Here is a 20773-nt window from a genome sequence, read left to right on the forward strand (position 1 = left end):
GGAGTTGTTTTGTGCTTGGAATGGTTGTTCTATCACTGCCATTTTCGCAAGATCAGCTATTGAGATCAAGTGCTAGCAGTTTCAAGTTGTAACAAAGTTCATGTGGAATCAATTCTGACATGTTGGATTACGCCTTTGCATACATTACCAAGGTGCACTTCCACATGGCGTCCCATGAAGTTTTAAATCCAGCGCCTTAGACCACTCGGCCACACTACCTCAAGGCGCAGCTTTTTGCCCCGGGGAAAAATAACGCCGTAGGCATGTAAGCGCGTAGGATAAATTGACAACGAGATCCACACTTGCTACTAAATGCCCAACGCATCCGTGAAATCCTGAGATCAAGTTACAAGACTTCCTTGATCGCTGGACTTCTTTGTGTGCGGCGTAGGTACTGGGGCCTAGCGGGTAAAAGCATGTCTTGGAGATCTCGTGTATTCCTTCCAGGAGTGCCTTAATCACTTGATGTTTTTGCACGCACCATCTACTTTGACACTACAATGTTCATAAAAGGAGTTGTTTTGTGCTTGAAATGGTTCTTCTATCACTGCCATTTTCGCAAGATCAGATATTGAGATCAAGTGCTAGCAGTTTCAAGCTGTACCAAAGTTCATGTGTAATCAATTCTGATATGTTGGATTACGCCTTTGCATACATTACCAAGGTGCACTTCCACATGGCGTCCCATGAAGTTTTGTCGCAGAATGTGCAACTCTAACATCCATCCGTTTTTGGCTCACGGTACATATGGGCAATTCTCTGGGATTTGAAATCGTTTAAATGAGGCGCTTTGGCTTAGCTGGTTAAAGCGCCTGTCTTGTAAACAGGAGATCCTGGGTTCAAATCTTAGCAGTGCCTCTGTGTATAAACACTACTTATGACTAGCTTGCTTCTAAATGCCCAGTACAATTTTATTGGTCATTTCAAGGTAAAAGATGTGTAAAGCTACAGTCATGTTGGCAAAGGCCAAAAAGGGAGTTGTTTTATGCTTGAAATGGTTCTTCTAACAACAACGAGATCCACGCTTGCTACGAAATGCCCAACGCAAAAGTTCAGTCAATTAAAGGCAAAAGATGCATAAAGACACAGTCAGCTCAGGCACTGCTGGGATTCGAACCCAGGATCTCCTGTTTACTAGACAGGCACTTTAACCAACTAAGCCACAGCGCCACTCAAGACTCTGGCTTCATTTTCAGCCACACAGTCTAAAGGTAAACTCTCAGAGAAGATCACAAAACAATGTCTGCAAAAAGCAAGATGCCACTCCATTCTGTGGCTGGATCATAGGTACGTAGGTGCGTAGGTACTGGGGCCTAGCGGGTAAAAGCATGTCTTGGAGATCTCGTGTATTCCTTCCAGGAGTGCCTTAATCACTTGATGTTTTTGCACGCACCATCTACTTTGACACTACAATGTTCATAAAAGGAGTTTTTTTGTGCTTGAAATGGTTGTTCTATCACTGCCATTTTCGCAAGATCAGCTATTGAGATCAAGTGCTAGCAGTTTCAAGCTGTAACAAAGTTCATGTGGAATCAATTCTGACATGTTGGATTACGCCTTTGCATACATTACCAAGGTGCACTTCCACATGGCGTCCCATGAAGTTTTAAATCCAGCGCCTTAGACCACTCGGCCACACTACCTCAAGGCGCAGCTTTTTGCCCCGGGGAAAAATAACGCCGTAGGCATGTAAGCGCGTAGGATAAATTGACAACGAGATCCACGCTTGCTACTAAATGCCCAACGCATCCGTGAAATCCTGAGATCAAGTTACAAGACTTCCTTGATCGCTGGACTTCTTTGTGTGCGGCGTAGGTACTGGGGCCTAGCGGGTAAAAGCATGTCTTGGAGATCTCGTGTATTCCTTCCAGGAGTGCCTTAATCACTTGATGTTTTTGCACGCACCATCTACTTTGACACTACAATGTTCATAAAAGGAGTTGTTTTGTGCTTGAAATGGTTCTTCTATCACTGCCATTTTCGCAAGATCAGATATTGAGATCAAGTGCTAGCAGTTTCAAGCTGTAACAAAGTTCATGTGGAATCAATTCTGACATGTTGGATTACGCCTTTGCATACATTACCAAGGTGCACTTCCACATGGCGTCCCATGAAGTTTTGTCACAGAAGGTGCAACTCTAACATCCTTCGAAATATAATTGGGTTTTTGGCTCACGGTACATATGGGCAATTCTCTGGGATTTGAAATCCTTTAAAAGAGGCGCTGTGGCTTAGCTGGTTAAAGTGCCTGTCTCGTAAACAGGAGATCCTGGGTTCAAATCCCAGCAGTGCCTCTGTCTATAAACACCACTTATGACTAGCTTTCTTCTGAATGCCCAATACAATTTCATTGGTCATTTCAAGGCAAAAGATGTGTCTGCCTTTCAACATTTTCAGTGCACATAATACTTCTTTTTCTCCGATTATGGCATGAAGAAGCAAATGTGTAATTTCACACAAAGAGTCAGAAGATGCTGTTTCTTTAGCCATAGATTTTATTTTTTTAATGCTGCACACTGTTCAACCTGCGGTGGAGACTACAGATGAGTCAGCTCCTGTCTTAAACAAAGTCATTCATTTGAGATATGGAATCAATAGCCTTTAGTTGTCAAATGGCAGTGGTGGGATTCGAACCCACGCCTCCTGAGAAACTGGAGCCTTAATTCAGCGCCTTGGACCACTCGGCCACACTACCTCAAGAAGCAGCTTTTTGCCCCGGGGAAAAATAACGCCGTAGGTATGTGAGCACGTAGGATAAATTGACAACGAGATCCACGCTTGCTACTAAATGCCCAACGCAATAGTTTAGTCAATTAAAAGCAAAAGATGAATAAAGACACAGTCAGCTCATGTGGAATCAATTCTGACATGTTGGATTACGCCTTTGCATACATTACCAAGGTGCACTTCCACACGGCGTCCCATGAAGTTTTGTCGCAGAAAGTGCAACTCTAACATCCATCGAAATATAATTGGGTTTTTGGCTCACGGTACATATGGGCAATTCTCTGGGATTTGAAATCGTTTAAATGAGGCGCTGTGGCTTAGCTGGTTAAAGTGCCTGTCTCGTAAACAGGAGATCCTGGGTTTATTTCCCAGCAGTGCCTCTGTGTATAAACACTACTTATGACTAGCTTGCTTCTAAATGCCCAGTACAATTTTATTAGTCATTTCAAAGCAAAAGATGTGTAAAGCTACAGTCATGTTGGCAAAGGCCAAAAAGGGAGTTGTTTTATGCTTGAAATGGTTCTTCTAACAACAACGAGATCCACGCTTGCTACTAAATGCCCAACGCAAAAGTTCAGTCAATTAAAGGCAAAAGATGCATAAAGACACAGTCAGCTCAGGCACTGCTGGGATTCGAACCCAGGATCTCCTGTTTACTAGACAGGCACTTTAACCAACTAAGCCACAGCGCCACTCAAGCTGCTGGCTTCATTTTCAGCCACACAGTCTAAAGGTAAACTCTCAGAGAAGATCACAAAACAATGTCTGCAAAAAGCAAGATGCCAATCTATTCTGTGGCTGGATCATCCGTGAAACCGTGAAATCCTGAGATCAAGTTACAAGACTTCCTTGATCGCTGGACTTCTTTGTGTGCGGCGTAGGTACTGGGGCCTAGCGGGTAAAAGTATGTCTTGGAGATCTCGTGTATTCCTTCCAGGAGTGCCTTAATCACTTGATGTTTTTGCACGCACCATCTACTTTGACACTACAATGTTCATAAAAGGAGTTGTTTTGTGCTTGAAATGGTTGTTCTATCACTGCCATTTTCGCAAGATCAGATATTGAGATCAAGTGCTAGCAGTTTCAAGCTGTAACAAAGTTCATGTGGAATCAATTCTGACATGTTGGATTACGCCTTTGCATACATTACCAAGGTGCACTTCCACATGGCGTCCCATGAAGTTTTGTCGCAGAAGGTGCAACTCTAACATCCATCGAAATATAATTGGGTTTTTGGCTCACGGTACATATGGGCAATTCTCTGGGATTTGAAATCCTTTAAATGAGGCGCTGTGGCTTAGCTGGTTAAAGTGCCTGTCTCGTAAACAGGAGATCCTGGGTTCAAATCCCAGCAGTGTGTCTGTCTATAAACACCACTTATGACTAGCTTTCTTCTGAATGCCCAATACAATTTAACTGGTAATTTCAAAGCATAAGATGTGTCTGCCTTTCAACATTTTCAGTGCACATAATACTTCTTTTTCTCCGATTATGGCATGAAAAAGCAACTGTGTAATTTCACACAAAAACTCAGAAGATGCTGTTTCTTTAGCCATAGATTTTTTTTTTTTTTTTGATGCTGCACACTGTTCAACCTGAGGTGGAGACTACAGACAAGTCAACTCCTGTCTTAAACGAAGTCATTCATTTGAGATATGGAATCAATAGCCTTTAGTTGTCAAATGGCAGTGGTGGGATTCGAATCCACGCCTCCTGAGAGACTGGAGCCTTAATCCAGCGCCTTGGACCACTTGGCCACACTACCTCAAGAAGCAGCTTTTTGCCCCGGGGAAAAATAACGCAGTAGGCATGTAAGCGCGTAGGATAAATTGACAACGAGATCCACGCTTGCTACTAAATGCCCAACGCAATAGTTTAGTCAATTAAAAGCAAAAGATGAATAAAGACACAGTCAGCTCATGTGGAATCAATTCTGACATTTTGGATTACGCCTTTGCATACATTACCAAGGTGCACTTCCACACGGCGTCCCATGAAGTTTTGTCGCAGAAGGTGCAACTCTACCATCCATCCGTTTTTGGCTCACGGTACATATGGGCAATTCTCTGGGATTTGAAATCGTTTAAATGAGGCGCTGTGGCTTAGCTGGTTAAAGCGCCTGTCTTGTAAACAGGAGATCCTGGGTTCAAATCCCTGCAGTGCCTCTGTGTATAAACACTACTTATGACTAGCTTGCTTCTAAATGCCCAGTACAATTTTATTGGTCATTTCAAGGCAAAAGATGTGTAAAGCTGCAGTCATGTTGGCAAAGTCCAAAAAGGGAGTTGTTTTATGCTTGAAATGGTTCTTCTAACAACAACGAGATCCACGCAAAATGCCCAACGCATCCGTGAAATCCTGAGATCAAGTTACAAGACTTCCTTGATCGCTGGACTTCTTTGTGTGCGGCGTAGGTACTGGGGCCTAGCGGGTAAAAGCATGTCTTGGAGATCTCGTGTATTCCTTCCAGGAGTGCCTTAATCACTTGATGTTTTTGCACGCACCATCTACTTTGACACTACAATGTTCATAAAAGGAGTTGTTTTGTGCTTGAAATGGTTGTTCTATCACTGCCATTTTCGCAAGATCAGCTATTGAGATCAAGTGCTAGCAGTTTCAAGCTGTAACAAAGTTCATGTGGAATCAATTCTGACATGTTGGATTACGCCTTTGCATACATTACCAAGGTGCACTTCCACATGGCGTCCCATGAAGTTTTGTCGCAGAAGGTGCAACTCTAACATCCATCCGTTTTTGGCTCTCGGTACATATGGGCAATTCTCTGGGATTTGAAACCGTTTAAATGAGGCGCTGTGGCTTAGCTGGTTAAAGCGCCTGTCTCGTAAACAGGAGATCCTGGGTTCATTTCCCAGCAGTGCCTCTGTGTATAAACACTACTTATGACTAGCTTGCTTCTAAATGCCCAGTACAATTTTATTAGTCATTTCAAAGGAAAAGATGTGTAAAGCTACAGTCATGTTGGCAAAGGCCAAAAAGGGAGTTGTTTTATGCTTGAAATGGTTCTTCTAACAACAACGAGATCCACGCTTGCTACTAAATGCCCAACGCAATAGTTTAGTCAATTAAAGGCAAAAGATGCATAACGACACAGTCAGCTCAGGCACTGCTGGGATTCGAACCCAGGATCTCCTGTTTACTAGACAGGCACTTTAACCAAGTAAGCCACAGCGCCACTCAAGCTGCTGGCTTCATTTTCAGCCACACAGTCTAAAGGTAAACTCTCAGAGAAGATCACAAAACAATGTCTGCAACAAGCAAGATGCCACTCCATTCTGTGGCTGGATCATCCGTGAAACCGTGAAATCCTGAGATCAAGTTACAAGACTTCCTTGATCGCTGGACTTCTTTGTGTGCGGCGTAGGTACTGGGGCCTAGCGGGTAAAAGTATGTCTTGGAGATCTCGTGTATTCCTTCCAGGAGTGCCTTAATCACTTGATGTTTTTGCACGCACCATCTACTTTGACACTACAATGTTCATAAAAGGAGTTGTTTTGTGCTTGAAATGGTTGTTCTATCACTGCCATTTTCGCAAGATCAGATATTGAGATCAAGTGCTAGCAGTTTCAAGCTGTAACAAAGTTCATGTGGAATCAATTCTGACATGTTGGATTACGCCTTTGCATACATTACCAAGGTGCACTTCCACATGGCGTCCCATGAAGTTTTGTCGCAGAAGGTGCAACTCTAACATCCATCGAAATATAATTGGGTTTTTGGCTCACGGTACATATGGGCAATTCTCTGGGATTTGAAATCCTTTAAATGAGGCGCTGTGTGTCAGATGGCTACAAAATGCCCAACGCATCCGTGAAATCCTGAGATCAAGTTACAAGACTTCCTTGATCGCTGGACTTCTTTGTGTGCGGCGTAGGTACTGGGGCCTAGCGGGTAAAAGCATGTACTGGAGATCTCGTGTATTCCTTCCAGGAGTGCCTTAATCACTTGATGTTTTTGCACGCACCATCTACATATGGGCAATTCTCTGGGATTTGAAATCCTTTAAATGAGGCGCTGTGGCTTAGCTGGTTAAAGTGCCTGTCTTGTAAACAGGAGATCCTGGGTTCAAATCCCAGCAGTGCCTCTGTGTATAAACATTACTTATGACTAGCTTGCTTCTAAATGCCCAGTACAATTTTATTGTTCATTTCAAGGCAAAAGATGTGTAAAGCTACAGTCATGTTGGCAAAGGCCAAAAAGGGAGTTGTTTTATGCTTGAAATGGTTCTTCTATCACTCCCGGTTTCGCAAGATCAAATATTGAGATCAAATGCTACAAGGTCCACTATACCACTCTGCTCTATTGCTCTGTCAGGTTGGCACGTTTCAACATTTTCAGTGCACGTAATACTGCTTTTTTGGGGATTATGGGATAAAGAAGCAACTGTGTAATTTCACACAAAAAGTCAGAAGATGTTGTTGCTTTAGCCATAGATGATTTTTTGATGCTTCACGCTGTTCAACCAGCGGTGGAGACTACAGATAAGTCAACTCCTGTCTCAAACAAAGTCATTCATTTGAGATATGGAATCGATAGCCTGTAGTTGTCAGATGGCAGTGGTGGGATTCCACTTGTCCTGAGAGACTGGAGCCTTAAGCCAACGCTTTGGACCACTCAGCCACACTTCCTGCACTTGTTTTTCTGTTGCATTCGTGCAGGTTACGAGCTAGGAAGCTCAGCAGGGAGGATGTCTTAACTAGAAGAGCTGATCATCTGTGCATAATTGTACAAAGAGTAAACATTGATGACCTGCAAGAGGTAAGAACCCTATATCATTATATGAAGTGCTTTCCATAGGCACCTGGTGTCAAATGGCAGTGGTGGGATTTGAACCCACGCCTCCTGAGAGACTGGAGCCTAAATCCCGCGCCTTAGACCACTCGGCCACACCACCTCAAGGCGCAGCTTTTGCCTCGGGGAAAAATAACGCAGTAGGCATGTAAGCGCTAAGGATAAATTGACAACGAGATCCACGCTTGCTACTAAATGCCCAACGCAATAGTTTAGTCAATTAAAGGCAAAAGATGCATAAAGACACAGTCAGCTCAGGCACTGCTGGGATTTGAACCCAGGATCTCCTGTTTACTAGACAGGCACTTTAACCAACTAAGCCACAGCGCCACTCAAGACTCTGGCTTCATTTTCAGCCACACAGTCTAAAGGTAAACTCTCAGAGAAGATCACAAAACAATGTCTGCAAAAAGCAAGATGCCACTCCATTCTGTGGCTGGATCATCCGTGAAATCCTGAGATCAAGTTACAAGACTTCCTTGATCGCTGGACTTCTTTGTGTGCGGCGTAGGTACTGGGGCCTAGCGGGTAAAAGCATGTCTTGGAGATCTCGTGTATTCCTTCCAGGAGTGCCTTAATCACTTGATGTTTTTGCACGCACCATCTACTTTGACACTACAATGTTCATAAAAGGAGTTGTTTTGTGCTTGAAATGGTTCTTCTATCACTGCCATTTTCGCAAGATCAGATATTGAGATCAAGTGCTAGCAGTTTCAAGCTGTAACAAAGTTCATGTGGAATCAATTCTGACATGTTGGATTACGCCTTTGCATACATTACCAAGGTGCACTTCCACACGGCGTCCCATGAAGTTTTGTCGCAGAAGGTGCAACTCTAACATCCATCCGTTTTTGGCTCTCGGTACAAATGGGCAATTCTCTGGGATTTGAAATCGTTTAAATGAGGCGCTGTGGCTTAGCTGGTTAAAGTGCCTGTCTCGTAAACAGGAGATCCTGGGTTCATTTCCCAGCAGTGCCTCTGTGTATAAACACTACTTATGACTAGCTTGCTTCTAAATGCCCAGTACAATTTTATTAGTCATTTCAAAGCAAAAGATGTGTAAAGCTACAGTCATGTTGGCAAAGGCCAAAAAGGGAGTTGTTTTATGCTTGAAATGGTTCTTCTAACAACAACGAGATCCACGCTTGCTACTAAATGCCCAACGCAAAAGTTCAGTCAATTAAAGGCAAAAGATGCATAAAGACACAGTCAGCTCAGGCACTGCTGGGATTCGAACCCAGGATCTCCTGTTTACTAGACAGGCACTTTAACCAACTAAACCACACACACATTCTCTGGGATTTGAAATCCTTTAAATGACGCGCTGTGGCTTAGCTGGTTAAAGTGCCTGTCTCGTAAACAGGAGATCCTGGGTTCAAATCCCAGCAGTGCCTCTGTCTATAAACACCACTTATGACTAGCTTTCTTCTGAATGCCCAATACAATTTCATTGGTCATTTCAAGGCAAAAGATGTGTCTGCCTTTCAACATTTTCAGTGCACATAATACTTCTTTTTCTCCGATTATGGCATGAAGAAGCAACTGTGTAATTTCACACAAAAAGTCAGAAGATGCTGTTTCTTTAGCCATAGATTTTTCTTTTTTTAATGCTGCACACTGTTCAACCTGCGGTGGAGACCACAGATGAGTCAACTCCTGTCTTAAACAAAGTCATTCATTTGAGATATGGAATCAATAGCCTTTAGTTGTCAAATGGCAGTGCTGGGATTCGAACCCACGCCTCCTGAGAGACTGGAGCCTAAATCTAGCGCCTTAGACCACTCAGCCACACTACCTCAAGGCGCAGCTTTTTGCCCCGGGGAAAAATAACGCCGTAGGCATGTAAGCGCGTAGGATAAATTGACAACGAGATCCACGCTTGCTACTAAATGCCCAACGCATCCGTGAAATCCTGAGATCAAGTTACAAGACTTCCTTGATCGCTGGACTTCTTTGTGTGCGGCGTAGGTACTGGGGCCTAGCGGGTAAAAGCATGTCTTGGAGATCTCGTGTATTCCTTCCAGGAGTGCCTTAATCACTTGATGTTTTTGCACGCACCATCTACTTTGACACTACAATGTTCATAAAAGGAGTTGTTTTGTACTTGAAATGGTTCTTCTATCACTGCCATTTTCGCAAGATCAGATATTGAGATCAAGTGCTAGCAGTTTCAAGCTGTACCAAAGTTCATGTGTAATCAATTCTGATATGTTGGATTACGCCTTTGCATACATTACCAAGGTGCACTTCCACACGGCGTCCCATGAAGTTTTGTCGCAGAAGGTGCAATTCTAACATCCATCGAAATATAATTGGGGTTTTGGCTCACGGTACATATGGGCAATTCTCTGGGATTTGAAATCCTTTAAATGAGGCGCTGTGTGTCAGATGGCTACAAAATGCCCAACGCATCCGTGAAATCCTGAGATCAAGTTACAAGACTTCCTTGATCGCTGGACTTCTTTGTGTGCGGGGTAGGTACTGGGGCCTAGCGGGTAAAAGCATGTATTGGAGATCTCGTGTATTCCTTCCAGGAGTGCCTTAATCACTTGATGTTTTTGCACGCACCATCTACTTTGACACTACAATGTTCATAAAAGGAGTTGTTTTGTGCTTGAAATGGTTGTTCTATCACTGCCATTTTCGCAAGATCAGCTATTGAGATCACGTGCTAGCAGTTTCAAGCTGTAACAAAGTTCATGTGGAATCAATTCTGACATGTTGGATTACGCCTTTGCATACATTACCAAGGTGCACTTCCACACGGCGTCCCATGAAGTTTTGTCGCAGAAGGTGCAATTCTAACATCCATCGAAATATAATTGGGTTTTTGGCTCACGGTACATATGGGCAATTCTCTGGGATTTGAAATCCTTTAAATGAGGCGCTGTGTGTCAGATGGCTACAAAATGCCCAACGCATCCGTGAAATCCTGAGATCAAGTTACAAGACTTCCTTGATCGCTGGACTTCTTTGTGTGCGGGGTAGGTACTGGGGCCTAGCGGGTAAAAGCATGTATTGGAGATCTCGTGTATTCCTTCCAGGAGTGCCTTAATCACTTGATGTTTTTGCACGCACCATCTACTTTGACACTACAATGTTCATAAAAGGAGTTGTTTTGTGCTTGAAATGGTTGTTCTATCACTGCCATTTTCGCAAGATCAGCTATTGAGATCAAGTGCTAGCAGTTTCAAGCTGTAACAAAGTTCATGTGGAATCAATTCTGACATGTTTGATTACGCCTTTGCATACATTACCAAGGTGCACTTCCACATGGCGTCCCATGAAGTTTTGTCGCAGAAGGTGCAACTCTAACATCCATCGAAATATAATTGGGTTTTTGGCTCACGGTACATATGGGCAACTCTCTGGGATTTGAAATCCTTTAAATGAGGCGCTGTGTGTCAGATTGTTACAAAATGCCCAACGCATCTGTGAAATCCTGAGATCAAGTTACAAGACTTCCTTGATCGCTGGACTTCTTTGTGTGCGGCGTAGGTACTGGGGCCTAGCGGGTAAAAGCATGTCTTGGAGATCTCATGTATTCCTTCCAGGAGTGCCTTAATCACTTGATGTTTTTGCACGCACCATCTACATATGGGCAATTCTCTGGGATTTGAAATCCTTTAAATGAGGCGCTGTGGCTTAGCTGGTTAAAGTGCCTGTCTTGTAAACAGGAGATCCTGGGTTCAAATCCCAGCAGTGCCTCTGTGTATAAACACTACTTATGACTAGCTTGCTTCTAAATGCCCAGTACAATTTTATTGTTCATTTCAAGGCAAAAGATGTGTAAAGCTACAGTCATGTTGGCAAAGGCCAAAAAGGGAGTTGTTTTATGCTTGAAATGGTTCTTCTAACAACAACGAGATCCACGCTTGCTACTAAATGCCCAACGCAAAAGTTCAGTCAATTAAAGGCAAAAGATGCATAAAGACACAGTCAGCTCAGGCACTGCTGGGATTCGAACCCAGGATCTCCTGTTTACTAGACAGGCACTTTAACCAACTAAGCCACAGCGCCACTCAAGCTGCTGGCTTCATTTTCAGCCACACAGTCTAAAGGTAAACTCTCAGAGAAGATCACAAAACAATGTCTGCAAAAAGCAAGATGCCAATCCATTCTGTGGCTGGATCATCCGTGAAACCGTGAAATCCTGAGATCAAGTTACAAGACTTCCTTGATCGCTGGACTTCTTTGTGTGCGGCGTAGGTACTGGGGCCTAGCGGGTAAAAGCATGTCTTGGAGATCTCGTGTATTCCTTCCAGGATTGCCTTATCACTTGATGTTTTTGCACGCACCATCTACTTTGACACTACAATGTTCATAAAAGGAGTTGTTTTGTGCTTGAAATGGTTCTTCTATCACTGCCATTTTCGCAAGATCAGATATTGAGATCAAGTGCTAGCAGTTTCAAGCTGTAACAAAGTTCATGTGGAATCAATTCTGACATGTTGGATTACGCCTTTGCATACATTACCAAGGTGCACTTCCACATGGCGTCCCATGAAGTTTTGTCGCAGAAGGTGCAACTCTAACATCCATCGAAATATAATTGGGTTTTTGGCTCACGGTACATATGGGCAATTCTCTGGGATTTGAAATCCTTTAAATGAGGCGCTGTGGCTTAGCTGGTTAAAGTGCCTGTCTCGTAAACAGGAGATCCTGGGTTCAAATCCCAGCAGTGCCTCTGTCTATAAACACCACTTATGACTAGCTTTCTTCTGAATGCCCAATACAATTTCATTTATCATTTCAAGGCAAAAGATGTGTCTGCCTTTCAACATTTTCAGTGTACATAATACTTCTTTTTCTCCGATTATGGCATGAAGAAGCAACTGTGTAATTTCACACAAAAAGTCAGAAGATGCTGTTTCTTTAGCCATAGATTTTTTTTTTTTTTTTAATGCTGCACACTGTTCAACCTGCGGTGGAGACTACAGATGAGTCAACTCCTGTCTTAAACAAAGTCATTCATTTGAGATATGGAATCAATAGCCTTTAGTTGTCAAATGGCAGTGGTGGGATTCGAACCCACGCCTCCTGAGAGACTGGAGTCTTAATCCAGCGCCTTGGACCACTCGGCCACACTACCTCAAGAAGCACCTTTTTGCCCCGGGGAAAAATGACGCCGTAGGTATGTGAGCACGTAGGATATATTGACAACGAGATCCACGCTTGCTACTAAATGCCCAACGCAATAGTTTAGTCAATTAAAAGCAAAAGATGAATAAAGACACAGTCAGCTCATGTGGAATCAATTCTGACATGTTGGATTACGCCTTTGCATACATTACCAAGGTGCACTTCCACACGGCGTCCCATGAAGTTTTGTCGCAGAAGGTGCAACTCTAACATCCATCGAAATATAATTGGGTTTTTGGCTCACGGTACATATGGGCAATTCTCTGGGATTTGAAATCCTATAAATGAGGCGCTGTGGTTTAGCTGGTTAAAGCGCCTGTCTTGTAAACAGGAGATCCTGGGTTCAAATCCCAGCAGTGCCTCTGTGTATAAACACTACTTATGACTAGCTTGCTTCTAAATGCCCAGTACAATTTTATTGGTCATTTCAAGGCAAAAGATGTGTAAAGCTACAGTCATGTTGGCAAAGGCCAAAAAGGGAGTTGTTTTATGCTTGAAATGGTTCTTATATCACTCCCGGTTTCGCAAGATCAAATATTGAGATCAAATGCTACAAGGTCCACTATACCACTCTGCTCTATTGCTCTGTCAGGTTGGCACGTTTCAACATTTTCAGTGCACGTAATACTGCTTTTTTTGGGATTATGGGATAAAGAAGCAACTGTGTAATTTCACACAAAAAGTCAGAAGATGTTGTTGCTTTAGCCATAGATGATTTTGTGATGCTTCACGCTGTTCAACCAGCGGTGGAAACTACAGATAAGTCAACTCCTGTCTCAAACAAAGTCATTCATTTGAGATATGGAATCGATAGCCTGTAGTTGTCAGATGGCAGTGGTGGGATTCCACTTGTCCTGAGAGACTGGAGCCTTAAGCCAGCGCTTTGGACCACTCAGCCACACTTCCTACACTTGTTTTTCTGTTGCATTCGTGCAGGTTACGAGCTAGGAAGCTCAGCAGGGAGGATGTCTTAACTAGAAGAGCTAATCATCTGTGCATAATTGTACAAAGAGTAAACATTGATGACCTGCAAGAGGTAAGAACCCTATATCATTATAAGAAGTGCTTTCCATATGCACCTGGTGTCAAATGGCTGTGGTGGGATTTGAACCCACGCCTCCTGAGAGACTGGAGCCTAAATCAAGCGCCTTAGACCACTCGGCCACACTACCTCAAGGCGCAGCTTTTGCCTCGGGGAAAAATAACGCAGTAGGCATGTAAGCGCGTAGGATAAATTGACAACGAGATCCACGCTTGCTACTAAATGCCCAACGCAATAGTTTAGTCAATTAAAGGCAAAAGATGCATAAAGACACAATCAACTCAGACACTGCTGGGATTCGAACCCAGGATCTCCTGTTTACTAGACAGGCACTTTAACCAACTAAGCCACAGCACCACTCAAGCTGCCGGCTTCATTTTCAGCCACACAGTCTAAAAGTAAACTCTCAGAGAAGATCACAAAACAATGTCTGCAACAAGCAAGATGCCACTCCATTCTGTGGCTGGATCATCCGTGAAACCGTGAAATCCTGAGATCAAGTTACAAGACTTCCTTGATCGCTGGACTTCTTTGTGTGCGGCGTAGGTACTGGGGCCTAGCGGGTAAAAGCATGTCTTGGAGATCTCGTGTATTCCTTCCAGGAGTGCCTTAATCACTTGATGTTTTTGCACGCACCATCTACTTTGACACTACAATGTTCATAAAAGGAGTTGTTTTGTGCTTGAAATGGTTGTTCTATCACTGCCATTTTCGCAAGATCAGATATTGAGATCAAGTGCTAGCAGTTTCAAGCTGTAACAAAGTTCATGTGGAATCAATTCTGACATGTTGGATTACGCCTTTGCATACATTACCAAGGTGCACTTCCACATGGCGTCCCATGAAGTTTTGTCGCAGAAGGTGCAACTCTAACATCCATCGAAATATAATTGGGTTTTTGGCTCACGGTACATATGGGCAATTCTCTGGGATTTGAAATCCTTTAAATGAGGCGCTGTGTGTCAGATGGCTACAAAATGCCCAACGCATCCGTGAAATCCTGAGATCAAGTTACAAGACTTCCTTGATCGCTGGACTTCTTTGTGTGCGGCGTAGGTACTGGGGCCTAGTGGGTAAAAGCATGTCTTGGAGATCTCGTGTATTCCTTCCAGGAGTGCCTTAATCACTTGATGTTTTTGCACGCACCATCTACTTTGACACTACAATGTTCATAAAAGGAGTTGTTTTGTGCTTGAAATGGTTGTTCTATCACTGCCATTTTCGCAAGATCAGATATTGAGATCAAGTGCTAGCAGTTTCAAGCTGTAACAAAGTTCATGTGGAATCAATTCTGACATGTTGGATTACGCCTTTGCATACATAACCAAGGTGCACTTCCACATGGCGTCCCATGAAGTTTTGTCGCAGAAGGTGCAACTCTAACATCCATCGAAATATAATTGGGTTTTTGGCTCACGGTACATATGGGCAATTCTCTGGGATTTGAAATCCTTTAAATGAGGCGCTGTGTGTCAGATGGCTACAAAATGCCCAACGCATCCGTGAAATCCTGAGATCAAGTTACAAGACTTCCTTGATCGCTGGACTTCTTTGTGTGCGGCGTAGGTACTGGGGCCTAGCGGGTAAAAGCATGTCTTGGAGATCTCGTGTATTCCTTCCAGGAGTGCCTTAATCACTTGATGTTTTTGCACGCACCATCTACTTTGACACTACAATGTTCATAAAAGGAGTTGTTTTGTGCTTGAAATGGTTGTTCTATCACTGCCATTTTCGCAAGATCAGCTATTGAGATCAAGTGCTAGCAGTTTCAAGCTGTAACAAAGTTCATGTGGAATCAATTCTGACATGTTGGATTACGCCTTTGCATACATTACCAAGGTGCACTTCCACATGGCGTCCCATGAAGTTTTGTCGCAGAAGGTGCAACTCTAACATCCATCCGTTTTTGGCTCACGGTACATATGGGCAATTCTCTGGGATTTGAAATCGTTTAAATGAGGCGCTGTGGCTTAGCTGGTTAAAGCGCCTGTCTTGTAAACAGGAGATCCTGGGTTCATTTCCCAGCAGTGCCTCTGTGTATAAACACTACTTATGACTAGCTTGCTTCTAAATGCCCAGTACAATTTTATTGGTCATTTCAAGGCAAAAGATGTGTAAAGCTGCAGTCATGTTGGCAAAGTCCAAAAAGGGAGTTGTTTTATGCTTGAAATGGTTCTTCTAACAACAACGAGATCCACGCAAAATGCCCAACGCATCCGTGAAATCCTGAGATCAAGTTACAAGACTTCCTTGATCGCTGGACTTCTTTGTGTGCGGCGTAGGTACTGGGGCCTAGCGGGTAAAAGCATGTCTTGGAGATCTCGTGTATTCCTTCCAGGAGTGCCTTAATCACTTGATGTTTTTGCACGCACCATCTACTTTGACACTACAATGTTCATAAAAGGAGTTGTTTTGTGCTTGAAATGGTTGTTCTATCACTGCCATTTTCGCAAGATCAGCTATTGAGATCAAGTGCTAGCAGTTTCAAGCTGTAACAAAGTTCATGTGGAATCAATTCTGACATGTTGGATTACGCCTTTGCATACATTACCAAGGTGCACTTCCACATGGCGTCCCATGAAGTTTTGTCGCAGAAGGTGCAACTCTAACATCCATCCGTTTTTGGCTCTCGGTACATATGGGCAATTCTCTGGGATTTGAAACCGTTTAAATGAGGCGCTGTGGCTTAGCTGGTTAAAGCGCCTGTCTCGTAAACAGGAGATCCTGGGTTCATTTCCCAGCAGTGCCTCTGTGTATAAACACTACTTATGACTAGCTTGCTTCTAAATGCCCAGTACAATTTTATTAGTCATTTCAAAGGAAAAGATGTGTAAAGCTACAGTCATGTTGGCAAAGGCCAAAAAGGGAGTTGTTTTATGCTTGAAATGGTTCTTCTAACAACAACGAGATCCACGCTTGCTACTAAATGCCCAACGCAATAGTTTAGTCAATTAAAGGCAAAAGATGCATAAAGACACAGTCAGCTCAGGCACTGCTGGGATTCGAACCCAGGATCTCCTGTTTACTAGACAGGCACTTTAACCAACTAAGCCACAGCACCACTCAAGCTGCTGGCTTCATTTTCAGCCACACAGTCTAAAGGTAAACTCTCAGAGAAGATCACAAAACAATGTCTGCAACAAGCAAGATGCCACTCCATTCTGTGGCTGGATCATCCGTGAAACCGTGAAATCCTGAGATCAAGTTACAAGACTTCCTTGATCGCTGGACTTCTTTGTGTGCGGCGTAGGTACTGGGGCCTAGCGGGTAAAAGTATGTCTTGGAGATCTCGTGTATTCCTTCCAGGAGTGCCTTAATCACTTGATGTTTTTGCACGCACCATCTACTTTGACACTACAATGTTCATAAAAGGAGTTGTTTTGTGCTTGAAATGGTTGTTCTATCACTGCCATTTTCGCAAGATCAGATATTGAGATCAAGTGCTAGCAGTTTCAAGCTGTAACAAAGTTCATGTGGAATCAATTCTGACATGTTGGATTACGCCTTTGCATACATTACCAAGGTGCACTTCCACATGGCGTCCCATGAAGTTTTGTCGCAGAAGGTGCAACTCTAACATCCATCGAAATATAATTGGGTTTTTGGCTCACGGTACATATGGGCAATTCTCTGGGATTTGAAATCCTTTAAATGAGGCGCTGTGGCTTAGCTGGTTAAAGTGCCTGTCTCGTAAACAGGAGATCCTGGGTTCAAATCCCAGCAGTGCCTCTGTCTATAAACACCACTTATGACTAGCTTTCTTCTGAATGCCCAATACAATTTCATTTATCATTTCAAGGCAAAAGATGTGTCTGCCTTTCAACATTTTCAGTGTACATAATACTTCTTTTTCTCCGATTATGGCATGAAGAAGCAACTGTGTAATTTCACACAAAAAGTCAGAAGATGCTGTTTCTTTAGCCATAGATTTTTTTTTTTTTTTTAATGCTGCACACTGTTCAACCTGCGGTGGAGACTACAGATGAGTCAACTCCTGTCTTAAACAAAGTCATTCATTTGAGATATGGAATCAATAGCCTTTAGTTGTCAAATGGCAGTGGTGGGATTCGAACCCACGCCTCCTGAGAGACTGGAGTCTTAATCCAGCGCCTTGGACCACTCGGCCACACTACCTCAAGAAGCACCTTTTTGCCCCGGGGAAAAATGACGCCGTAGGTATGTGAGCACGTAGGATATATTGACAACGAGATCCACGCTTGCTACTAAATGCCCAACGCAATAGTTTAGTCAATTAAAAGCAAAAGATGAATAAAGACACAGTCAGCTCATGTGGAATCAATTCTGACATGTTGGATTACGCCTTTGCATACATTACCAAGGTGCACTTCCACACGGCGTCCCATGAAGTTTTGTCGCAGAAGGTGCAACTCTAACATCCATCGAAATATAATTGGGTTTTTGGCTCACGGTACATATGGGCAATTCTCTGGGATTTGAAATCCTATAAATGAGGCGCTGTGGTTTAGCTGGTTAAAGCGCCTGTCTTGTAAACAGGAGATCCTGGGTTCAAATCCCAGCAGTGCCTCTGTGTATAAACACTACTTATGACTAGCTTGCTTCTAAATGCCCAGTACAATTTTATTGGTCATTTCAAGGCAAAAGATGTGTAAAGCTACAGTCATGTTGGCAAAGGCCAAAAAGGGAGTTGTTTTATGCTTGAAATGGTTCTTATATCACTCCCGGTTTCGCAAGATCAAATATTGAGATCAAATGCTACAAGGTCCACTATACCACTCTGCTCTATTGCTCTGTCAGGTTGGCACGTTTCAACATTTTCAGTGCACGTAATACTGCTTTTTTTGGGATTATGGGATAAAGAAGCAACTGTGTAATTTCACACAAAAAGTCAGAAGATGTTGTTGCTTTAGCCATAGATGATTTTGTGATGCTTCACGCTGTTCAACCAGCGGTGGAAACTACAGATAAGTCAACTCCTGTCTCAAACAAAGTCATTCATTTGAGATATGGAATCGATAGCCTGTAGTTGTCAGATGGCAGTGGTGGGATTCCACTTGTCCTGAGAGACTGGAGCCTTAAGCCAGCGCTTTGGACCACTCAGCCACACTTCCTACACTTGTTTTTCTGTTGCATTCGTGCAGGTTACGAGCTAGGAAGCTCAGCAGGGAGGATGTCTTAACTAGAAGAGCTAATCATCTGTGCATAATTGTACAAAGAGTAAACATTGATGACCTGCAAGAGGTAAGAACCCTATATCATTATAAGAAGTGCTTTCCATATGCACCTGGTGTCAAATGGCTGTGGTGGGATTTGAACCCACGCCTCCTGAGAGACTGGAGCCTAAATCAAGCGCCTTAGACCACTCGGCCACACTACCTCAAGGCGCAGCTTTTGCCTCGGGGAAAAATAACGCAGTAGGCATGTAAGCGCGTAGGATAAATTGACAACGAGATCCACGCTTGCTACTAAATGCCCAACGCAATAGTTTAGTCAATTAAAGGCAAAAGATGCATAAAGACACAATCAACTCAGACACTGCTGGGATTCGAACCCAGGATCTCCTGTTTACTAGACAGGCACTTTAACCAACTAAGCCACAGCACCACTCAAGCTGCCGGCTTCATTTTCAGCCACACAGTCTAAAAGTAAACTCTCAGAGAAGATCACAAAACAATGTCTGCAACAAGCAAGATGCCACTCCATTCTGTGGCTGGATCATCCGTGAAACCGTGAAATCCTGAGATCAAGTTACAAGACTTCCTTGATCGCTGGACTTCTTTGTGTGCGGCGTAGGTACTGGGGCCTAGCGGGTAAAAGCATGTCTTGGAGATCTCGTGTATTCCTTCCAGGAGTGCCTTAATCACTTGATGTTTTTGCACGCACCATCTACTTTGACACTACAATGTTCATAAAAGGAGTTGTTTTGTGCTTGAAATGGTTGTTCTATCACTGCCATTTTCGCAAGATCAGATATTGAGATCAAGTGCTAGCAGTTTCAAGCTGTAACAAAGTTCATGTGGAATCAATTCTGACATGTTGGATTACGCCTTTGCATACATTACCAAGGTGCACTTCCACATGGCGTCCCATGAAGTTTTGTCGCAGAAGGTGCAACTCTAACATCCATCGAAATATAATTGGGTTTTTGGCTCACGGTACATATGGGCAATTCTCTGGGATTTGAAATCCTTTAAATGAGGCGCTGTGTGTCAGATGGCTACAAAATGCCCAACGCATCCGTGAAATCCTGAGATCAAGTTACAAGACTTCCTTGATCGCTGGACTTCTTTGTGTGCGGCGTAGGTACTGGGGCCTAGTGGGTAAAAGCATGTCTTGGAGATCTCGTGTATTCCTTCCAGGAGTGCCTTAATCACTTGATGTTTTTGCACGCACCATCTACTTTGACACTACAATGTTCATAAAAGGAGTTGTTTTGTGCTTGAAATGGTTGTTCTATCACTGCCATTTTCGCAAGATCAGATATTGAGATCAAGTGCTAGCAGTTTCAAGCTGTAACAAAGTTCATGTGGAATCAATTCTGACATGTTGGATTACGCCTTTGCATACATAACCAAGGTGCACTTCCACATGGCGTCCCATGAAGTTTTGTCGCAGAAGGTGCAACTCTAACATCCATCGAAATATAATTGGGTTTTTGGCTCACGGTACATATGGGCAATTCTCTGGGATTTGAAATCCTTTAAATGAGGCGCTGTGTGTCAGATGGCTACAAAATGCCCAACGCATCCGTGAAATCCTGAGATCAAGTTACAAGACTTCCTTGATCGCTGGACTTCTTTGTGTGCGGCGTAGGTACTGGGGCCTAGCGGGTAAAAGCATGTCTTGGAGATCTCGTGTATTCCTTCCAGGAGTGCCTTAATCACTTGATGTTTTTGCACGCACCATCTACTTTGACACTACAATGTTCATAAAAGGAGTTGTTTTGTGCTTGAAATGGTTGTTCTATCACTGCCATTTTCGCAAGATCAGCTATTGAGATCAAGTGCTAGCAGTTTCAAGCTGTAACAAAGTTCATGTGGAATCAATTCTGACATGTTGGATTACGCCTTTGCA

At 43.3% G+C, this 20773-nt stretch overlaps 31 non-coding genes across 31 annotated transcripts; 15 read left to right on the top strand and 16 right to left on the bottom strand.

The window, feature by feature from the left end:
- Window positions 1–1096: 1096 nt before the first annotated feature.
- On the bottom strand, window positions 1097–1170 carry trnat-agu (transfer RNA threonine (anticodon AGU)). Its single transcript has one exon. It is a non-coding gene; the product is annotated as a tRNA-Thr (tRNA).
- Window positions 1171–2220: 1050 nt separating this feature from the next.
- trnat-cgu (transfer RNA threonine (anticodon CGU)) lies at window positions 2221–2294 on the top strand. Its single transcript has one exon. It is a non-coding gene; the product is annotated as a tRNA-Thr (tRNA).
- A 319-nt stretch (window positions 2295–2613) lies between these two features.
- On the bottom strand, window positions 2614–2695 carry trnal-aag (transfer RNA leucine (anticodon AAG)). Its single transcript has one exon. It is a non-coding gene; the product is annotated as a tRNA-Leu (tRNA).
- A 338-nt stretch (window positions 2696–3033) lies between these two features.
- Window positions 3034–3107, top strand: trnat-cgu (transfer RNA threonine (anticodon CGU)). Its single transcript has one exon. It is a non-coding gene; the product is annotated as a tRNA-Thr (tRNA).
- A 238-nt stretch (window positions 3108–3345) lies between these two features.
- trnat-agu (transfer RNA threonine (anticodon AGU)) lies at window positions 3346–3419 on the bottom strand. The gene has a single exon. It is a non-coding gene; the product is annotated as a tRNA-Thr (tRNA).
- A 594-nt stretch (window positions 3420–4013) lies between these two features.
- Window positions 4014–4089, top strand: trnat-cgu (transfer RNA threonine (anticodon CGU)). The gene has a single exon. It is a non-coding gene; the product is annotated as a tRNA-Thr (tRNA).
- Window positions 4090–4410: 321 nt separating this feature from the next.
- Window positions 4411–4492, bottom strand: trnal-aag (transfer RNA leucine (anticodon AAG)). Its single transcript has one exon. It is a non-coding gene; the product is annotated as a tRNA-Leu (tRNA).
- Window positions 4493–4818: 326 nt separating this feature from the next.
- On the top strand, window positions 4819–4892 carry trnat-ugu (transfer RNA threonine (anticodon UGU)). Its single transcript has one exon. It is a non-coding gene; the product is annotated as a tRNA-Thr (tRNA).
- A 642-nt stretch (window positions 4893–5534) lies between these two features.
- Window positions 5535–5608, top strand: trnat-cgu (transfer RNA threonine (anticodon CGU)). Its single transcript has one exon. It is a non-coding gene; the product is annotated as a tRNA-Thr (tRNA).
- A 238-nt stretch (window positions 5609–5846) lies between these two features.
- trnat-agu (transfer RNA threonine (anticodon AGU)) lies at window positions 5847–5920 on the bottom strand. Its single transcript has one exon. It is a non-coding gene; the product is annotated as a tRNA-Thr (tRNA).
- Window positions 5921–6755: 835 nt separating this feature from the next.
- Window positions 6756–6829, top strand: trnat-ugu (transfer RNA threonine (anticodon UGU)). Its single transcript has one exon. It is a non-coding gene; the product is annotated as a tRNA-Thr (tRNA).
- Window positions 6830–7557: 728 nt separating this feature from the next.
- On the bottom strand, window positions 7558–7639 carry trnal-uag (transfer RNA leucine (anticodon UAG)). The gene has a single exon. It is a non-coding gene; the product is annotated as a tRNA-Leu (tRNA).
- Window positions 7640–7792: 153 nt separating this feature from the next.
- Window positions 7793–7866, bottom strand: trnat-agu (transfer RNA threonine (anticodon AGU)). Its single transcript has one exon. It is a non-coding gene; the product is annotated as a tRNA-Thr (tRNA).
- Window positions 7867–8440: 574 nt separating this feature from the next.
- On the top strand, window positions 8441–8514 carry trnat-cgu (transfer RNA threonine (anticodon CGU)). Its single transcript has one exon. It is a non-coding gene; the product is annotated as a tRNA-Thr (tRNA).
- A 342-nt stretch (window positions 8515–8856) lies between these two features.
- Window positions 8857–8930, top strand: trnat-cgu (transfer RNA threonine (anticodon CGU)). Its single transcript has one exon. It is a non-coding gene; the product is annotated as a tRNA-Thr (tRNA).
- A 320-nt stretch (window positions 8931–9250) lies between these two features.
- On the bottom strand, window positions 9251–9332 carry trnal-uag (transfer RNA leucine (anticodon UAG)). Its single transcript has one exon. It is a non-coding gene; the product is annotated as a tRNA-Leu (tRNA).
- Window positions 9333–11170: 1838 nt separating this feature from the next.
- On the top strand, window positions 11171–11244 carry trnat-ugu (transfer RNA threonine (anticodon UGU)). The gene has a single exon. It is a non-coding gene; the product is annotated as a tRNA-Thr (tRNA).
- Window positions 11245–11482: 238 nt separating this feature from the next.
- trnat-agu (transfer RNA threonine (anticodon AGU)) lies at window positions 11483–11556 on the bottom strand. Its single transcript has one exon. It is a non-coding gene; the product is annotated as a tRNA-Thr (tRNA).
- Window positions 11557–12149: 593 nt separating this feature from the next.
- On the top strand, window positions 12150–12223 carry trnat-cgu (transfer RNA threonine (anticodon CGU)). Its single transcript has one exon. It is a non-coding gene; the product is annotated as a tRNA-Thr (tRNA).
- Window positions 12224–12546: 323 nt separating this feature from the next.
- On the bottom strand, window positions 12547–12628 carry trnal-aag (transfer RNA leucine (anticodon AAG)). The gene has a single exon. It is a non-coding gene; the product is annotated as a tRNA-Leu (tRNA).
- A 338-nt stretch (window positions 12629–12966) lies between these two features.
- Window positions 12967–13040, top strand: trnat-ugu (transfer RNA threonine (anticodon UGU)). Its single transcript has one exon. It is a non-coding gene; the product is annotated as a tRNA-Thr (tRNA).
- Window positions 13041–13768: 728 nt separating this feature from the next.
- On the bottom strand, window positions 13769–13850 carry trnal-uag (transfer RNA leucine (anticodon UAG)). Its single transcript is given in 2 exon segments — window positions 13769–13803; window positions 13813–13850. It is a non-coding gene; the product is annotated as a tRNA-Leu (tRNA).
- Window positions 13851–14003: 153 nt separating this feature from the next.
- trnat-agu (transfer RNA threonine (anticodon AGU)) lies at window positions 14004–14077 on the bottom strand. The gene has a single exon. It is a non-coding gene; the product is annotated as a tRNA-Thr (tRNA).
- Window positions 14078–15679: 1602 nt separating this feature from the next.
- Window positions 15680–15753, top strand: trnat-ugu (transfer RNA threonine (anticodon UGU)). Its single transcript has one exon. It is a non-coding gene; the product is annotated as a tRNA-Thr (tRNA).
- A 642-nt stretch (window positions 15754–16395) lies between these two features.
- trnat-cgu (transfer RNA threonine (anticodon CGU)) lies at window positions 16396–16469 on the top strand. The gene has a single exon. It is a non-coding gene; the product is annotated as a tRNA-Thr (tRNA).
- Window positions 16470–16707: 238 nt separating this feature from the next.
- On the bottom strand, window positions 16708–16781 carry trnat-agu (transfer RNA threonine (anticodon AGU)). The gene has a single exon. It is a non-coding gene; the product is annotated as a tRNA-Thr (tRNA).
- Window positions 16782–17375: 594 nt separating this feature from the next.
- trnat-cgu (transfer RNA threonine (anticodon CGU)) lies at window positions 17376–17449 on the top strand. The gene has a single exon. It is a non-coding gene; the product is annotated as a tRNA-Thr (tRNA).
- A 323-nt stretch (window positions 17450–17772) lies between these two features.
- On the bottom strand, window positions 17773–17854 carry trnal-aag (transfer RNA leucine (anticodon AAG)). The gene has a single exon. It is a non-coding gene; the product is annotated as a tRNA-Leu (tRNA).
- Window positions 17855–18192: 338 nt separating this feature from the next.
- On the top strand, window positions 18193–18266 carry trnat-ugu (transfer RNA threonine (anticodon UGU)). The gene has a single exon. It is a non-coding gene; the product is annotated as a tRNA-Thr (tRNA).
- A 728-nt stretch (window positions 18267–18994) lies between these two features.
- Window positions 18995–19076, bottom strand: trnal-uag (transfer RNA leucine (anticodon UAG)). Its single transcript is given in 2 exon segments — window positions 18995–19029; window positions 19039–19076. It is a non-coding gene; the product is annotated as a tRNA-Leu (tRNA).
- A 153-nt stretch (window positions 19077–19229) lies between these two features.
- Window positions 19230–19303, bottom strand: trnat-agu (transfer RNA threonine (anticodon AGU)). The gene has a single exon. It is a non-coding gene; the product is annotated as a tRNA-Thr (tRNA).
- Between the last annotated feature and the right edge of the window lie 1470 nt (window positions 19304–20773).

The sequence above is a fragment of the Channa argus genome, chromosome 10, assembly GCF_033026475.1.
Source record: "Channa argus isolate prfri chromosome 10, Channa argus male v1.0, whole genome shotgun sequence".
Classification (NCBI taxonomy): Eukaryota; Metazoa; Chordata; class Actinopteri; order Anabantiformes; family Channidae; genus Channa; species Channa argus.